This window comes from Peromyscus maniculatus, chromosome 18 (assembly GCF_049852395.1).
Source record: "Peromyscus maniculatus bairdii isolate BWxNUB_F1_BW_parent chromosome 18, HU_Pman_BW_mat_3.1, whole genome shotgun sequence".
Lineage (NCBI taxonomy): Eukaryota > Metazoa > Chordata > Mammalia > Rodentia > Cricetidae > Peromyscus > Peromyscus maniculatus.
The window spans coordinates 50,843,644-50,863,693 of record NC_134869.1 but is presented as its reverse complement, the minus strand read 5'-3'; the positions used below and the strand labels follow the sequence as shown (position 1 = coordinate 50,863,693).

General features: G+C 42.0%; 1 protein-coding gene and 1 non-coding gene across 6 annotated transcripts in view; both read left to right on the top strand.

Moving 5' to 3' along the window:
- The window catches only part of Grip1 (glutamate receptor interacting protein 1), a 667,949-nt gene that overhangs the window by 345,789 nt on the left and 302,110 nt on the right, over nt 1–20,050 (top strand). The gene's annotated exons all lie outside the window — the stretch shown is intronic.
- LOC121823849 (U6 spliceosomal RNA) lies at nt 18,855–18,960 on the top strand. Its single transcript, XR_006065491.1, has one exon. It is a non-coding gene; the product is annotated as a U6 spliceosomal RNA (small nuclear RNA).

Sequence of the window (20,050 nt, the reverse complement as noted above, 5' to 3'; positions counted from 1 at the left end):
CTGCACTGCCATCTGGGACTGTGGTAACATCTGGGCCCAGGCTGCTGCCAAGGACCATGTCTTGGTCCACCATCCTATCACAGCTGGGGTCTGTGTTGATTTCCAGTGGCCCATGCTGCCACCAAAGACCACACAGATGCCCAGGATGTAGGCTGCAACCTGAGACCCCATGCTGGTTGTCCAAGGGATGTACCGCTTCTGGGGCCATGCCGATTTAAGTGGCTGGCACTGTCACCTGGGGCCAGGGTGTCATCCAGGCCAGGACTGATGCCAAGGGTCATGTCTGAGTCCATGCCCTTACAACAGCCAAGGTCTATGTTGATGTCTGTCTCTCCAGATACCATGGGAGGCCATGCCAATGTCAGGGGTCTGGCTGCTGCCTGGAACTATGTCTGGGTTTGTGGTCCCTGCTATAGCCAGGGTCTGTCATGATGTCAGTGGACCATGTTGTCACCAAAGGCCACAGGGATGCCCAGGGTCTAGGCTGCAACCTGTGGTCATGTGAGTGTCCCATGGCTGTGCCACCACCAGGGTCATGCTGATCTGAGTGGCCCACACTGTTCCCTGGGGGCCATGGTGTCATCCAGGCTGCTGCCAAGGGCCATGTCGGAGTTCATGGCCCTACAGTAGCCAGGGTCTGAATTGATGTCCGTGGCTCCTGTTACCAACAAAGGCCATGTGGGTGCCTGGGATCTAGTCAGACAGCTGAGACCATGTTGGTGTCCAAGAGCCAAGCCACTGCTGGGGCCATACTGACCTGAGTATGGCCTGTGCTACCACTGGGGCCATGGTGACCTCAGGGACTGGAATGCTGCCGTGGGCCATGTCTAGGTCCTTGGTCCTGCTGCAGCTGAGGTCTGTGTGGATGTCCATGACCCATGTTACCACAAGGGGTCATAGGAGCCATTCGTGTTGAAGTGCAAGGGCTGTGTGGAGCTGGCTCCTCCCTTCATTGACCCCTGCCTGGATACTGCAGCAGAAGAGCTGGCCCCGCCCCTAAGGGGGCAGCTGCTCCCTCCCACTCCCGCAATCAGGAAAGATGGCCCCACCCCTCACCACCGATGTGTACCTCACCTGGGCAGCACACTAGAGCTGACCCTGTTGGAGGGAGCGCGGGTGAGCCAGCCCTGAGGGCATGAGAGCAGTAGAGTGAAATGATCGTTTTAATTGATCATCTTTGTCTAAGGCGATTCCCAGCCATTTCTGACAGTATGCTATTATATTTTAACTTTTAACTTTAATGAATGATGCCTGACCATACAGGCAGAAGAATGCAGAAGTGTACGGAACTGTTGACAGAGCCCTTCTATTAGAATTGTGGTGTGAAAATGAAATGTACCACAGAGGCATATGTCCTGGCACCAGAGGCACATGTCCTGGGATCGTAGTTGTCAAACAGCGGCTTTGGGGAAAGTGATTGGATTCGGAAGGCTATGGTCTATTTAATATCCCTTAATAGATGTATAATGTGTTAGTGTTTCTAGGAACATTAGGAGGTATGGTACCTTCTTCGAGGAAGTAGATCACTAGAAACATGTCATGTGAACTGTTCCTCTCCCTAGTCCCTTCCACATTCTCTTGCTCTATATCACATGTGTATGCCACAGTGAGGTTCTGCCTCACACAAGTCCAGAATCCATAGACCCAAGGACTAGAGACCACAACTTCTGAATTAAAATAAATCTTTATCCCCACCCCATATACATCATTTATGTCAGTGAGATGAAGTCTAATAAGGAAAGCAGACATGTAAATTACATAATATGGTACATTTGACAATGATAAGAGATATGCCCATGGTAAATAGAATAATAGAAGGAAAGAATTAATTCTTGGAGAGGAAAGAAAAGGCCTGGGAAGTTACCAGAAGAGGAAGCCCCGAAGGATTGTGAAGGATGAGCAAGGAATGTGATAGCCTATGCGTGATAGTGTGTGCAGGGTGGGGTGGGTGGCAGCTCTTCCCTGAGGGGCATGGCCAGCTCTCCTGCTGCAGTATCCAGCCAGGAGCAGGGCCAGCTATCCCAGGCCAGTGAAGGGTGGGACCAGCTCAGCAAGGCTCTAGGTCTTCAACATGCCTGCTTCCTATGACCCCTTGTGGTAACATGGGCCATGGACATAGCAGCCCAGGGTAGGCAACACTACTAAAATTATGACTTTCAGGAGACCAACTTGTCAACTTCTGTCCCTTTTCTGGGGATTCTCTGTTGGGAAAGCCAAGATCCCCAGAGGGCTCAGACAGACCTCAGTGTACAGCAGTGGCTCCCCAATTTTAAACCCTGTGACTAGAGACTGATTTCATTATCTCTGTCTTCCGTAACATGCATACTGCATGAACTCAAAGTAAACAACCAATAAATGCACATTGAGGAGCAAAGTCACTGGTAACCATGTGTAGGTCATCACTATCCCATTTCTTAGGCAGGTTCTGATTTGGATTTGCATAGATATATTCATTGCTACCCTGTCCTAATTGTGGGAGCCCGTTTTCAGGTTCCTCATTGCTTTATCCAGCAGGTCCACATAGAGAGGATGATTGGACCATGGACCTGAGTGCAGGTATCTGAGATGGTCTGCACTTGGCTGTGCTGGGGCGGGGGGAGTCTTTTGCTCCACCCCTTGGCATTTCTATAAATGTCTTAGGGCAGAGAGAGTCAGGGCCTGTTGGAATAGGTTCCAGGCCCTCTCGAGGCTATCCTTTATTTTCTATCTGTTTATCTCCACAATCTAAATCCTTCTATTTAATATTTCCTGCTGCTCGCACTCAAGAAAACTCTGGGAAACTGTGGGGTTGGTGGGTAAATGCCCCGCACCTAATTTGAAAAAATAGAAAAAAAAAATGACTGTTGAAAGAGAAGTTAGTGAAGAAAAAATTGATGGATGGATGTTTATTTTAGAAGATGGAAAAGAAGTCTGTTGGACTATTTTCTCCTTTTCTGGTTCAAAGGCTTATGATATAGCTAAGAAGTGGTCTATGAAAATATTTTGACCTTTGTGTAAATCTAGTATTCATGCATCAATCTTTAGATATCATTTGTTCTGAACTCAGTCTGCTGATACTGTCCTGTGGATCCATAGATTTCAAGGGCCCTCCCCTGTCCTCTGTGAGCTCACACTAGCATTAACGTTGACCAAGCAAAGCTTGTTGCTCCATGTGGGGATCACATGAGGACTTCAGAGCAGGAATGAGCACCAACCCAAGCTTTTCCCTGCTGTCCCATCAAACAGCTTTAAAAGGTGAAGATTTCATGGATGAAACTGGTTTATGATGAACCTGATTTATCCGGGTTACATAGTCCGAAGTATGATACTGAAATTTGACTGCCAGAATATAGAATTACTGTTTCAAAGGCTGGATTTCTTGCCATACTACATTTCCTTTGACTGAAATCTAGTTATGTTTAATGATTTCTAAGATAAAATACCTTTCTACTTCTGTAGTACCAAGTATTAATGTAAAACATGGACATGTAAAGTAGGAGCCAGAATCAGATTTCTTGGTCCATTTTATGTCCCTGAATATTGAGCAAAAAATATGTAGTATGTTAAGATTGAAAGTACCCAAATACAAAACAAATATGGCCTGTGACTTTTTGATATCTTTGTCACTTGCACAAATAAGCAAAGTTCAGTTCATGGATAAATAAACTCAGTTGATTTTCACCAATATGGTAGTTTTCCTGTTTACTTGAGGAAAAAAAAAAATGACACAATTCCTAACCATCTGAGATTCGTCCTGGTCAAATATCGATCCAGATTTGTGTTATCTGTTCAGGATCTGTGAGTCAGAGTGTTCATGCAACTTGGAAAACAACTGTTGAGGTATTCTAGCCATGCTTTGTCATACAGAGTTTAGTACAGAAGAACTAAACAGGCCTACTTTGAACTCCAAAGGAGCATCATTGGTAGGTAGATTCTTAGTTGACCTATGATTTATACATTGAGCCCTTGGATTATAGTTGTTTAATTTATAAGGTATATAAATTTCCCAGTGTTTGGATCATTGTACACTCAAAGCTTTTACTAAGAAAAAATGTTGAACATTAATATTATATCTACTGCATTTTAGGATTTTTAATGTGTAGGACCAGAGTGAATTTTGTTTTATTGATATATGACAAGACCTAAGAAAATTTAATTTTCTTGATATAAAACCTTCTGTTGATCTATGGTGAGCTAAGGTTTCTATGCTCAGAAAACTTTCTTGATGATTTAATTATGTTCATAAATTCTTTGGTATTTCTAATTTGTGCATGGACATGTGAAATTATATTTACGAGCTAATGGCAGCTGAGATGCATCAATTCTGAATCCGTTTTAACAGGTTTGACTTCTCCCTCTTAGGAAACTCTTGAAAATACCCTTCATTAAAATCCTTTGGCCTCATTGCTTTGTTCATTTTATTTTTAACCAAATGTTTTTGATCATTCTTTTCCTTAAAGCGGGGATCTGTGCAAGCGAGTTCTATATCAAGTTATCCGAGTTCTAGATCAATATTAGAAGCCACTTTACTCCATTCGTAAATTATCTCACTATAGCTGAAGAATGAAAGAGAAGTTATCTTCTATAAAATCACAACAGATCACACAAATACAAATCTGCCCTACAAGAGCCAAGCGCAGTATATTAGCTAGTGTTTTCAGAAGCATCATGTTTTGTACTACTATAGTAAACGGTGCTGTGGTAATCCAGAAAGGCCAGGGAAGCCTGTGGAAGATGCCTGTATAAATTCATCTCAGGAAGGGGAGCGAAATAGTCAGGCTCATTCATATATTGTACCCCTTTACCTTCAGAAGCCTGAGTCTGAATTGCAACTTGTAGTTTTATTTTTAAAGAAGAACCCACATGAATATTTTAAATGCAATTTGGTATGCTACATTATTGATCGTGCATTATTTATGCTAAGATTGTCCTTAATCATAAAGGCCTTGCAGAGTGCATGACAGAGGGGTGGGCTGAATTTCTCCTTTGTATTTAATGTCATTAACTCAGGGACCAAGGCAGCAGTAAATTCCCAGGGAAGGCACATAGGGTTTTCTGCACATTGCCTATAGATATGAGGTCAATATATTAGATATAAGGTTAATATATAGATAGGAAATAAATCCATTGGACTTATAAATGGCACACTCAAAACAAATAAATATTAACTTACCTCAAGAACAAGACATATTTGTGAGGGAAAGAGAAGAAGACTGACCCACTTGTCTTTAGTGAAAAGCAAAACTCCAGGATATGTAGCTGATGAAAATGTCTTGGACAATGATGCTCAACATCTCCTTCTCCTCCTCCTCCTCCTCCTCCTCCTCCTCCTCCTCCTTTTTCACAGTTCCCAGAGCTAGTATTAAGGAAAGGGTGCATTTTCTCATCACACTGTTTATTTTCTCACTTATGACATAATTGGGTTCTCTGGTGTTTTAAAGAACATTATAGAGAGATATAAACCTCTAGTCCTTCAGAGAGAATTACAGACCCTGACCTCCTTCCAAAAGGCACAGAGCAAAAAGCAAAAGTTGGGAGGAAACAGCAACAGAGAAATCTGGCGGACACCTCCGCATCCAGATGTTCATTAGCTGAGGTTGCATCTGCATGCTGGATAGAGTAGGATGGGAATGACCCTTCTCTCTGCTCTTCCTTCTGGCAACTTATTGCTGTGCAGTGTTCTCTGTGCTGTGAATGTGCTGCTCTGATTGGTTAATAAATAAAGTGCTGATTGGCCATTAGCCAGGCAGGAAGTATAGGTGGAACAAAGAGAGAGGAGGAACAGGAAGGCTGAGTGAGGAGATGCTGCCAGCCACTGCCATGAGAAACATGATGTAAGATACCGGTAAGCCATGAGCCACGTGGCAAGGTATAGGTTAATAGAAATGTGTGTTTGATTGGGTCCGAGTGGCTGCGGGACTAGCAGGTGAGAGAGATTTGTCCTGACTGTGGGTCAGGCAGGACCAGGAAAACTTTAGCTACAACTTATAATCCCCATTTATTCATGGCTGAACATCACATAAATTCTGCTTGAGGTGTACAGTCCAATACTCTCAAGATTGTGAGATCAAGGCATGGTTGATAAATTGCCATAGGGAGGACCTGGAGACATGGTGATGGTGTGCAGTGTGTCTCCTGGAAGAAACCCTTGGACAAAAAACTATATGTGAAAGCTAAGGAGCGTGGAGTTTAGTTAATAATGCACCAAAATCCATTCATTCTTCTGATAAATCTGCCATTTGGTTATTAGGTAGTAGTAAAAGGGAAGACTAGATGTGGAGTGTATTGGAACTACTGGTATTATTCATCATGTTTTATTAAAAACTATTCTAAAATAAACATTTTATACAGTTTTTAAATTGTGCACATGAAACACATTTATAACCACTATGTGCTTAGAAGAATCCTATTTGGGTTAGATTTATTGGGCTTTCCCTCAACGTTAGACACATACCTCATTCTAGCTGTTCGGAATTAGTACACTGCATAACACCCTCGCCACCATTCTTGGGTAGTGTTCGGTCTGAGGTTGTTTTGTCTGAGCCGCCCTGGATCTCTCGATTTATGTCTCTAGACCAGACGTAAAATCCACAGTGAGGTTGAAGAACCCTTAAGATTTATTTGCTAGTCATCTGCAGCCATTTGCAAACATCTGTTCTGTGCTATTGATGGAAGCGGGTGCTGGGATAAAATGATGAGGCAGCTCTGGTTGAGAGAGCTCCACTAGCTGTAGAGGAGAAAACACAGGGCTTCGCAGAGCATCTAAGAAGTAGCCAAGGTAATGGGGCTCACCACCCTTCTCTCCTCCTCGGCCCATTCATTAATTCAACATCCATTTTAGTAATGACTTCACAGTATCATTGGGTGTAGTCTACCACGTGGATTGTACTAGTGAACAGTGCAAACCAGTGACCCCATCTATGTGAAGCTTACAGTCTCTGAAAATTAAGCAAGGCTGGCCTCCTTACATGGAAGGAACTAAATCTGAATTCATCCAGATGTCACTATTATCAGTCAGCTGTTACACATCAAGTCACAAGCTGACCCTCATCTCAGCAAAACCTGTTGTCTACCAACACCTTCCTGTCGTTCTGATAACTGCTAAGGTGACTCAGTTTCTGTCCCACCGTTTGGGACAGCAGTGAAGTTCCTTCTGGAAGATCAAGACTCAAGCCCAAGTCCTGGTTGTGCCTCACAATAGTCATAAGTCACACTGAGTCTCGGTTTTCTCGTGTATAAAATGACAGTAGTCTTTTTGTTTTACACATTACTGTAAAGATCCAATACAACTTGTATTAAATGACCAGATAAGGACTGGGAAAAACAGGTTTTCTAAAACTAATACAGATCATTATAGACTAATGTAAATATTTCACTAAGCCCAGTCTCTTACTAGATTGAGCTATCCAATCTTTGGACGCAGCTGCACACTGACATTTGCTTCCTTTTAAAATGGTGTTGTTCACCACCGCTTACTAGAAGTCCCTAATGCAAAACAGAATCCTGGGCTCTCGGCCTTTACAAAATAACACCCCTCTTCGTAATCCTGCAATTTAAAGATGCAACCCCTACGCCCAGAAGCATCCAGAAACAGCTCCGTAGACGCTCATGATTAATCATTGTGCCTATAATCACACAATTAATTAATCAATGCTGTAGAGTTTATGAATATCCATACCCTGTAAGATATGTATTTAGAGGTCTCATCTTCAGCTCTGGTCAGGTTTGGCCATCAAAATAGTTGTAAGGAACTATTGGTAAGAGATGTACATTAGCCAGTCCATTGCCATCATACCATCATATTAAGGCCATTTGGAATCATAAGCCATTTACTATCGGCATTTTATCCTTATAAATATACTTCAGAAATCTTCAAGTCACTGGCTCCTAGGCCTTGAACCACATTCTGTAATGTTTTGTTTTTCCTTCATTTAAAAGTTGTGTTTATTCTGGAAGTTGACAATTACTGAACACTTGTATAAATATTAAAATTAATTTCAAAATGCCTTGTTTTGAATATTACCTTTTTTAGTGTTGGATGATACTCAGGAAGTGTTTTACCTATTTCCACCCATTCTGATTCATAATGGCATATTATCTTTTCTTCTAACTTTCCCCCTCTGTTGTTGGTAATATTGTGTCAGAAATTTTAAAAATTATCTTTGCTTCATGTGTCAAAATCTTGAAGGAAAAAAATGTAGATTTTTTTTCATTTTTTTTAAATATCATTTTTATCCAGTAGAGGGAGTCAACTACAACTAAATGTAGTTAGGACAGATATTTAAAGCAAAAGTGAATATAGATTTTATTTTGTGGATTCAAAATGCATACACATACAATTTTTAAATACATGTACATAATGTAAACCTCAGTATGACCTAACCACACATGCTTTCTGTGGAGAGACCACACCTTTTTTTTTAGTTGCATAGACATATAATAATAATCTGTACTCCTGTATTCACCTACCAATAAGCTGTTTTAATTTCCTTTTCATATGAAATGTGACAGGATATAAACATAAATGAACTTGAAACATGCTTATTATTTTATTTTATTTTATTTTATTCTTTACATATGTTACATCCCGACCACAGTTTCCCCTCACTCCACCTCTTCTGGTCTCCACCCCTCACACCTCCCCTCTTCCCCATTTGCCTTCAAAAATTATAAATACATAAAAGAACAGACCTCCTCCCAGGGACATCAATCGAACAGAAACATGTTTAAAAGGCATAAGTAAAACAAATGTCCTTTAATTTTCTACAGAAGTAAAAATATTGGAACCCTAAACTATAATTATATTAAATTTTAATTTTTAAACCTATAACGTCATCGTCCAAGAAATATTTAAACTATTATGAAATCTTAAGATGAAAAATCTTGGTAAATCTTAAGAGGCCTGGTCCGCCTGCTGGAGGGGAGCCTGACCACTTAGGGATCAGCCAGGAACTTCGCTGGCATTCTCTCCCTGCCTCTGGTCCTCCTTAAGGTTAGTCTATTTGATTTTTCAGCACTGATACAGACGAGCAGTTTCATTAGCAAACCCGGTGATCCAGGAGGTCCAGAGACACATCCTTGGTTCCAGGTCAAAAGTTCACCCACCCCAACAGGCAGATGCACGGTAAAATCCTACTCCTGTGCCACCTGCTTGACATACTGTTTTAATTTCTACAGCCGTATACCCACCCTCTTCACCTCTGTCCTTTTGTGTAATAGTACCTACCCCAACCATAGGCTGATGAGCTGTAGTGATGGTGGATGCTACCGTCTGGTGAGGTTTGCGAGGATGAAGAGAAACAGACGTTTGCATAATTGAGGAGTTGGTTTTATTTTCTAAATAGTGTATTTGACCAGCAGTGAGATGTACTGTATTAGCCTTGATTTAGTGAGGCCTGACATAGAAGAGTAAGCATTGCAGACTAAACTTTCCCTTACAAATAACCCAATAACACCCACGCACTATAAACCCTTAGCTCTACCGTGAATTAATAGCTGGGAAATTACACTCCTTCCCTTAGACGCCAAAAATATAAACAGTGACTTTTTAAGTAGGACCCAGATTTTTTCTTTCTTTTAAACTGTTTTATTACTTTTAACTGGCCACCTAGGTGGTCTTTGGGGTGCTGCACACTATTCTGTTTATCAAACATTGATGTGAAAAAGCATTGAGTTGCCTTGGCTCGGTGCCCTACTGTGCAAACACTGTGTGTGCCCTGTGTCCCAGACACGCCGTTTCCGCTGGGAACCACAGAGCTTGTCTAATACAGCTTACCTTTAATACTCCTAGGGCAAGCAGAGGGTCCTCTGAAGATACCCTTTCGACAGCGAGCTCAATTGTTAGAGTATGTGTTGTGTGCTCCTCTCTTCTATTTCGTTTTAAACATTACCTGCCAGTAACCTCTCCCACACAAGCTAGCCCCTCACCTAACATTCAGGATTTCAAGTAATTACAACAGGCCAGCCTTCTTTATCTGTTGTCATCTGAAGTAGTACACGATTTCTGATGGACTTGTGATAGCAGTAGTAATTCATTTTTTATTCTGAAGTCTAACAGTAAAGTGTAACATCATAATATTAATAGATGCTTGATCTTAGAAAAAAACATTTAGATTTTCAATGCACAGTATTAGAGGGCATGGAAAAGAATTTTAGGAATGATTGAATTATAGGGCCATTTGCCAAGTTTCAATTTTTTAAGTGAGAACAAGGCAGGAAGTGGGCAGAGGGAGTAGGCTGTCTACATTTCTTCCTCCATTTGCCCAACTCAGAGACTTCCTGAAGTATCAGAATGGTTCACAGCATCATCAGCCTCTAAAAAGGCTAGAGTCAGTTTTTCAAACCTTTCACTTTTCAGGCAGTGACTGGCTCAGGCAGAGAAATTGCATGTCTTCATGTTTCTGTTCTTAAGTGAGACTGGGAACAAGCAAGATTTCCCTCTCGAGATGAAGGCAGGTACAACGGAAGAGATGAATTTGAATGATCCGAGTTGAAACTGGGGTGACACATTTCACACAGGCTGAGATGGGTGCTCCGAGGGCACAGAATTTAAAGCCAACCCGCAAGGTGTGATTACACCCCCTGTTTTCAGGAATTTAGACAGGAACAGGCAGGTAGCAAAGCTGGCTTGGAAATATGGGACCCGTTTGTTCCCTGGAAGAACACACATAAGGGCGTCTTCGGAAAGGAAGACAGGGAAGGAGACAGGGAAAATGTTCTTGGCAGAGGAAAATGTTGCGGCAGAAGACCCCACGGCTCTGGTAGCTTAGACTGCAGTCGTAAAAAGGATCACTCTTTCAGCAAGAAAACCACTGGATGGAGCCAGTAGTGAGCTGAAAGTTTGTCCGGTGGTAGCAGATGTGAGGGTCCCTGAACTTTTCACATCCTCTGGCCTAGTGTTGGGGGACATCACAGCCTGCCTTTATCTGTTAGACTTTAGTTTTCCTATGTTTTCTTTTTCTTTTGATTTTGAAACAGGATCTCATGCTATAACCCAGAATGGTCTGTAACTCATTATATAGCCTACACTAGCCTTAAACTGGCAATGATCCACTTCCCTCAGTGTCCCAAGTTCTGGGCTTACAGGCATGAGCACCATGCCTAGCTCCCACGCTTTCCATGGCATTTTTTTTACCTATCAAAATAAGTATGCAAATCAACAGTAATATAATAGTATTAATTATTATATGCTGTTTGTTTATACTATATAATAATTATGTAGTTATTACTTATTACTACATAGTCACCATTTAAGGGAGAATTAGACAACTCTGATAGCAACAGCTGCCATTAGAAATCATGACTGGGGGTTCAAAAGCCTTGCTTTTGGAAGACTCCAAGAACATACGGACTTTGAGGGCAGAGTGGAACATATTTGGGCAACGGATACACAAAGAGCCAGCTCATGATCTACCAGTTGCTTCAGCTTATTTTACCATAATAAAAACTTTAAAACAAACCTTAAAAGGTTGTGGTTTATTAGTTTTAAATCCTACAGCGTAAGCATTTCACAGTTTGAAGCATTGATTTTTTTAACTCGGTAGATGAACTGCATAAAATGAAACTACTTTTTAATTGCATTTTTGTTATAGTCATCCTGTATGAAAATGTCCAATAAAATCATTCTGGAATCTTAGGATACAAAGGAGAAAAAAGAGACAAAAAGTGGCAATATTTTTCTCGGCAGTCATTCATTTATTCACTCATCTGTGCATTTATTCAATAAGTACTTTGTCATAGACCATCACTTAGAGACCTTAACACAAAGACCTTCTTCCTAGTGATGATGACTAGTTAGACAAGGTATCTGGACAACGCAGATGACGTCAGCATCATGAACCTTCTCTGAGAGAAGGTAAGATGAGGTGGCAGTGTGTCACAGGGAATGGCCACGTGGCTGGAGCCCAGAGACAGGCTGAGGCCTGAAGGAAAAGGGGGGTTATATGGAGTAGTAATGGGAGAGAGTTAGCTGGTCCTGCAGTCAGCGCATCTTGAAGTAGGCTCTGATGACGCGCAAAACTTTTGGGTGCCTTTCTGAAAATTTCTTCGGGATTGATTTCTCCCTGACAATTACTGTATTTCGGGACAGAATTGTGTGCAAGGCTCATGATGCAAATCATCAGGGAGTCCTGTGAGGAATGGAACTCAGTTGTGTACAGGCAACTGCATTGTCCAGAGTGCTGGGGTGGGAACATGGGCCAGTAAGTAGATGCAACCTCTTCTCATTCTTCATGGTTTACAGTTCTGTGGTGGGTTTGATGCTGAATATTTCATGCATTTATTTATTATTTGTATTGGTTCTTGATATATGTGTATACATGTTTGTGTGTTTGCATAGGTGAGGTGTGTGTGTGTGTGTGTGTGTGTGTGTGTGTGTGTGTGTGTGCAAGCCAGAGATTGATTTTCGCTGTCTTCCTCAAACATGCTCCATCACTGTATTTTTGGAGACAGGGTCTCTCATTAATTCTGCTAGGCTGACTGGTTAGAAAGTGCCTGGGATCTTCCTGTCTATGCCCTTTCCCACCGCCACCCCCCTCCCCGCCCAGTTCTGGGAAACAGGCATATGCCACCACACCTGGCCTTTGACTCCGGTGCTGGGACTTGAACTCAGGTCCTCATGCTTATAAGGCAAGCTCTTCACCAACTAAGCCATCTCCCGAGCCTCGTGCTGATTCCTAACGCTTGTGTCTTTCCCACCGTTTATCCATTTCTATCTTTACATCTTATTGACTTTGTTATATTCTCTATAGAATAATACGGGTCTTTTCCATATTTGTTTCAATTTTTTATAATCCTGATTATATTTTTTTTCTCTTTTAGCATTAAGATTTTTTTTTTAAGTATAGAAATCCCTTGGGCTGGAGAGATGGCTCAGTGGTTAAGAGCACTGCCTGCTCTTCTGGAGGTCCTGAGTTCAACTCTCAGAAACCACATGGTGGCTCACAACCATCTGTAATGAGATCTGGCGCCCTCTTCTGGCATAAAGTTGTACATGCAGATAAAGCACTCATACATAAAAAATCTTGAAAGAAAGAAAGAAAGAAAGAAAGAAAGAAAGAAAGAAAGAAAGAAAGAAAGAAAGAAAGAAAGAAAGAAAGAAAGAAAGAAAGAAAGAAAGAAAGAAAGAAAGAAAGAAAGAAAGAAAGAAAGAAAGAAAGAGAGAAAGAAAGAGAGAAAGAAAGAAAGAATCCCTTTATTTCCCTGCCATTGTTTTTATGCTTCGAAGATGTTCCATTGGAAAATGATATATTCACCCAGATGGTTTCCTAGATCTTTTAAGTTTTGTGTTCTACGTCTTTACATATAATACTATCCAAATTGAGTGTATTTGGATGTCCGTGTGACATATCTAGATTGCCTTATTGGGGAGAGTTTAGCTGATCTTCCTCTCTGGTATATATTTCCTTTGTCACATACTATATTCTTCTATTTACCGGTGCCTTCTTTCACTCTGTCCCGTTTTGCTCATACATCTTTACCTCCTTATACCTTTGGCAAGTGGTTTGTATCTTTTTCTTTCTTTCTAAATGTACAATTCAGTAACACCATGTATGTTTACAGCATTGTAGAACCATCAATACTATGCATGCCCAAACTTGATATCATTCCAAACTGAAACCCTGTATCTATCAAGAAATCACCCCAAGTCTCAAAGGGATTTAAATCACAGTGCCCTGGTGTTACACTTTAATGTCTGATGCAAACACTACCACCCAATTGCCATCTTTCCTGTAAAGTTTATACCTGTAGTTGTAAGTATGTGTAGTATTCTTTTATTTTAGTTTCGATGTGGTTTTTACTTTTTAATTGGCACATACTAAGTATGCATCTTTATGGGGCCCAACATGATACATTTAATACATGTCCAAAATGAGCAATGATTGAACCAGAGTAATTGGCATGCCCATCACCTCAGATATTTCTTTGTATTGAGAAACTGTGGCATTGATTGGCATGTCCATCACCTCAGATATTTCTTTGTATTGAGTAACTGTGGCATTGTTTTAAATACTTCTTCTGCATTATCTGATATGCTGGGTGGCATGGCTCTATCACTCACCATTCACCCAAGCATGGCCTTAGTATTACTTCTTTTCTCATTGAAGTATATCTCACCAAAGCAACTTAAGGAAGGTGGGGTCTATTTTGTTTGGGTTCAGAATTTGAGGCTACCATCCATTGTGGAAGGAACATGAGGTGGAGAGATCTTGGCTGTGGTTTTAGACTCATAAGGCAACCCTAGTCAAGAGATAGAGAGCGATGAATCTGGCTGGTTCACTGGGGCTTTCCTCCTTTATCATCGATCAAAGATAACAGTCCAAGGAGTCATTCTGTCTACTTCCTGGGTGTGTTTTCCTTCAGCACTCAGACCAATCTGTCACTGTGCTCACAGACATGCCCAGAGACATCTCTCCCTAGGCGGATCTACATCCAATCAAGTTAGCCGTCACACTATCATCCCAGATTCTCCAACCTTCCTCTCTCATGTCTGTCCGTCCCTTGTCCTGCTGTCCTCTGCTGCTCTGAGTCCTGTAGTCTCTACTCTCCTACTTACCTCTGCCTCCGCCCTGTTCACTGGTCACAGAAATCATTGCCTGGTTGCTCGCTTCCCTGTTCTATTCCCGTTCATCCTTCATTCTGGCCTCAGAAGTTTTCCCATGCCACTTCTCTGCCTTAAAGGCTTCCTGAAGCTTGTGACCTTTGGGATAAAGTCCAGATTCTGGAGCAGGCCTTCCAGGCCCCCAGCTCTTCTTTTACATCAGTCGGTCTCTCCCCTCTGCACACACACATACACATTGACACAGGTTTGTGCAGATACGCACATGGACACACAGCCAGCAAGCTGATGTTCCATGACACTTGCTTACATTCCCATTGACGGTTGTCGTCAATCCTGGTCAAGGTGCTCCATCTTTGCGTGTGCCTAGAAATGTCTCCTGACCCACTTCCCTCTCTCTCTTCCCTGCTGCCTCAGGTGAGGGGCACCCTGCTCCCTTCCTACACTGTCAACTACTGCCCTTGGAAGCCATGGTGCTGCCACATAATTAAACAATCTACTCTCTAAAATGTCTGTGACGAGACGATGTCTCTCACAGCCCGCACAGGACGCCGTTCAGCAGATATGCTCAAGGACACTTCCGTTGTCTCCTGGTGTTTCCTTAAAAAGGATGGAAGGGAACAAGAATTTTCTAAAATAAATGTTCACAGTGTTACTGTGAACCCTCTTCCTTCATTTCGAACCTACTTTTTTATTGAACTCAGCTGAGACCCATCACCTCTCCTAGTCCACTTGTTAAAACAGAGCGATTCAGTGGCTTGTGTAGGGAAGAGATGCTCTTTGCTGCCACCTGCTCTGTCCTTTACTTTTGAATAGGCTGTTAGTGTGCCTCACACTGTCTCCTTTTTGCTACGTTGTTGTGGTGACTGTTAATTGAGCTTGTCTTTACTGTACTATCTCTACACAGGCCACTTTATTGTAACCCATTTCCTAGTAATTGGAGAGGTACTGTCTCTGAAATGCCAGTTTTCCTGAGCTTGTAAAATGCACGAAGCATACATGAACTCTTTCACAGATCTTTTGCTGCCATTAAAAATAAAGATCAAAAATCCCTGTCCTGAAACCAGAACTCTAGGCATTGAAATCATGGCTGGAAACTTGCAGGAGAACAAAAGAAATACATTCAGCGTAAGAGATGCCAAATCAGAAGAAAATGTAACTCTACGGCATTATTAAATGGAAACATCATTGTGGTGTGGTGTGAAAATGCATTTTGGTTCTTCCCTGAGAGATGGCTTAGGATTCATTCACTTGAAGAGCAAGTTAGAAGTGTCAGGTGGTTACATTTTGATGAAATATTATGAATAGAATAAAGCCAATATTTAAGATTTAGCTCAAACAAGTATATAGTTTTACATAAATAGGTGGAAATGGCAGAAATAACAGTCTTGTTAGGGCCATGCAGAAGAAATCTGCACTGTCTGTTCCCGTCATTTATGCCCAGACTCCTCAAATTTGCACTGCATGACCAGCGCAATGAGACTTGAATATCTTGAGCATGAGATTTTTTAGTAACTGTTACTAGAATGTCAGCATCTATTTCAGTATCTTTTTCAGCTGCTTTTACAAAGTTCTAGAAGGAGACTGATAACCAATTAAGTAGATGCTTAAGGGCGCTATTCAAGGTTTGCATGGACCATGCCAGTTAAGCTAATATGAATTAATTCAAAGTTTAATTAGTCAGCAAGTACTTATTGAACACCTACTATGTGTCTAGTACTTTGATGAACTCGGGAAACCCATTGCACCCAGGGATACAAGCCAACACTTGTGAAAAAAATTGAATTAATTATGTGATCAATTGTGGACCCCTGCATTATGGGTAAAAGGAGAACTGGAGAGGAGTGAAGGTTAGAATTCTTTCTGTTGGCCACCTAAATAGTATGTAGCTCCTTGGTCTTGTATCTCATTTGCCCAAGGTCTCATAATATAACAGTAGTTGCCCATGGAGAAATGATCCCAGAAAAGTCTACCTTGTACTGTCTTTCCATTTAGATTGTTTGGATTTCTTGTCCATGTCTTGACAAAAAGTAAAAGAAAATAAAAATGTGTTATTAAGGTGTGCTACTTGGGATCTATGTGAAAGAAAAGCCCCGGAGTGAGCAGCTGTGGAGAGAAAGTGATGGAGAAAGAAGGAAGGATACAGACAGATGGATGCTTTTAGAGCATCAGTGTTAACCATGGGTTGGTACTGGGGAGTCATAGCACAGGACCACTGGGGGACCTGCAGAGAGGTGAGGCCATCTTAGCTGCAAGGATTCTGGAGTCAGGGTCTCTAGACATGAATTCTAGCTGTTTTCATCTTCTCACCGGACCTTCTTAGGCTCACTCTTGGAACCTCAGTTTAGCTGCCTGCCTCATGGGCAGGCTCTTGGAATGAGCGTGTAGATCAAGCACAGGGCATGGTACCTAGCACACGGTGAGACCTTAGGCAGAACAGGGCGGTTCAGTGTGGCTCACACAGAGGCAGGAAGCCCCAGTTAGCAGCAAAGCATTTCCTGAGTTCGGCTGTCAGACTTCCAAAATACATCTCAGGTCCATCCGCTTCTGTTAGCCTTTGACATGAGAGAATCCTGACTCGAGCTCCTGCTGTCTATAGCTGAAGTATCAGCATATCTGCCTCAATTATCTCCCTTGGCCTCTCTTTCTCAATTGAAAACACTGATTAAAAGCTGTTAATGTTTCAAATTGTCAAAGCTACAGTGGATACAGGGTGCCCACTCCTTTCCTGCCGACCTCCCAGAATTGGAGCGTTGCAACTTCCACATCGAATTCATCAAACTTAAAACTCTGGTCACATCAAAGCACCTTTGGTCCCAGGTTACATTGGTCTTGACCAGTGCTCTTCTCTCTGCTTACAGCATCCTTCATTTTTCTCTCCATCTTTCTCTTGTCTGTCCTGTGAAGCTCCTCGGGGAGTCCTTCTCTGGCTTCACACTCTGCCCATAGCCTGGACTGTGTATCCACTTCCCTTGCTCATCAGCACTCTGTGCTAACGTCTTTGGGCAAGAAGGGAGCTACTTCCCCACCCTCCTTGCTGACTTGCCCTTTCTCAGGAGGTGGACTGATAGGTCTTCTTGGTTATCTCACAAGGCTCATTCAGCTCTCTCCCCTCCTCTTTTGACTCCATACCCTGTATGGAGGCACCAGCTTCCCACAGAGGGCTGCAGTTGTTGAGGAAAGTGTGTAACACTGACAGTGTACGTCTGTCTGACCCACGGCTGTCACCAGCATGTCATAATAGACAGTAAGCATTATGCTCCTACCTGCCTTTCTATCACCCCTTTCTGTTGTCCCTAGTCTTAGACAAGGAGAAAGAAATGCCATCAGACCACCCAGTGCTCACCAGTACTACTTTATTCCACTTTTACATTGTAATTATCTATACGTTGATCATAGACACTGGACTTATGTTCTTAAGAGCAAAAAGAGTTTCTTTTTCAAAAATAGCATTGTTAATTCTTTGGGAATCTCATACAATGCATTTTGATCATATTCATCTCACTACGATGAGCACAGAGGCCGAAGGGATAATCATTATGTAACAGCCACCATTTGCAGAACAATCTCAGAGCTGCCCTCAACAACTCAAAGTTGGGTGTTACAATTTTACCCGCTTCTGAAAACCTGCATGTGTCTGTGGTCACACAGCAGAAATACTCGTTCTGGGGTTTTACCCCAGGCAGTCTTACAGTGTTTCCTGTGATGATGAAGTTTGATTGTCAACTTGGATACCTAAGGTAGTAATGGGGCACACCTTTGTGTGTGTGTGTGTGTGTGTGTGTGTGTGTGTGTGTGTGTGTGTGTGTAGGGGTGCTTTTCCAAAGAGGATTAAGTGAGATAGAAAGATCAGCCCTGAATCTGAGTGCACCCATCCCATGGGCTGGGGTCCCAGGCTGTCAAAAGGGGAAAAGGAGAAAGTCAGCCAAGAGCCATCCCTCCAGGCTGTCTGTTTCCAGGTCCACTCCTGCCACCATGCAGCCACCTGCTTCCATGCCTTCTTTATCATGACGGACTGTATCCCTTCCAACCTCGAGCCAAGGTGACCTCACTGCCTTTATGTTGCTTTTTGTCACAGCAGAGAGAGAAGCAACTAATACATTTTCTTTCCCCAGTTCTAGTGAGGACGTGGTCTGGTCCAGAAGATGAGAACAAGAGAAGGAAGGATCGTTTCCTAGATTTTAGCCTAGGAGACTAGCAGTTGGGTGGCTAAAGTTGACAACGTGAAGACAATCGAAGAAAGAACCATCCTGAGAATAAGTAATTAAGCCATGCAGAATCAGAGATAATGGGACTTCCAAGTGTTGGTGTCCTGCATGCAAATAAGAATATGGCTTGTGCTAAAATTAGAATGATACAGAGAAGATTGGCATGGCCCCTGCACAAGACTGTGATTCAGTACAAATGCAGCTTCTCTTATTCAATAAGTAGTATTTTAAAAGTGCATGGTATCGTCATATAATAAAAATGCTATTGTTCGTAGGTACGATCTGGCTTCTAAATTTATGTGACATTATGGTTTTAGTTTCTTTGCTCATAGCTGTCATATTTCTGATGTGTTCTTCCCACTGTATACTCAAATCTAGGTGTACATTGGCTGTGTAATGATTTAAAAAAATCGTGACAGATATCATGAGTCTGCATCATCCCATTTAGTATCATGGTTTTTTTTTTCAGTGCCTAGTCATTTGACATATTGCAGTAAACATGGCTTGGATATCATTTTCCGTATTTAACTGTATATACAGATGACTTTTTATATGTCTAGAATCCAGGCAAATCTAGATTGTCTGCGTCAATATTAAGAGAGTCAGTCAATAGTTCCTATTCTTATTCCACTTTCCTTTATTGAGGTAGGGGTCTTGACTTGAGTTTTCTAATTATGTTTGCCATGACAACATGAGGAGTTTGGTGTTAAAAACATCAGAACTTCCTACAAAAAGCGTAACAAACTTGAAGAGGCTTCACATCCACTGTTTTCCCTGTACCTTCCGCCATCTCTCTTGGTGTCTAGTACAGAGTCAGAGGGCTTTGAGTGGACAGAGAAAGATGATGTCGGTGACATCTGTGCCCCTGTTCAATTCTCTGCAGGAAGACATACCTCCAGCTCCTACCACACAGCCCAGACAAACTCAGATTCAGTATTTGTCAACACTGAGCCCCAGTGGGCACCAGGCTAAGGGCCAGGGGAATTGACAGAAGTTTGCTGATAGGCACATGACCTGCCCCTTCTTCTGTTTGAAGATACTTTGTTTAGAGGTGAAATAGCTTTACAGGTAGCTTATAATCATGAAATTAAAGCCCATATTTCTCCCCAAGGAAATCCAGAAGCTCAACACACCTGGACATGTTTATCCTTTTTTACAACCCTTGGAACTCAGCAAAAGGTCACTGACATTTTTATGCTTCTCTTGGTGTAAGGAAAATAAGATATAGAGAGGTCAGAAGAAAGTTAGCTTTTTGTCTTTTTTTCCCTTGAAAATTCAGTTCTGGATCCTGGAGAGATGGCCTAAC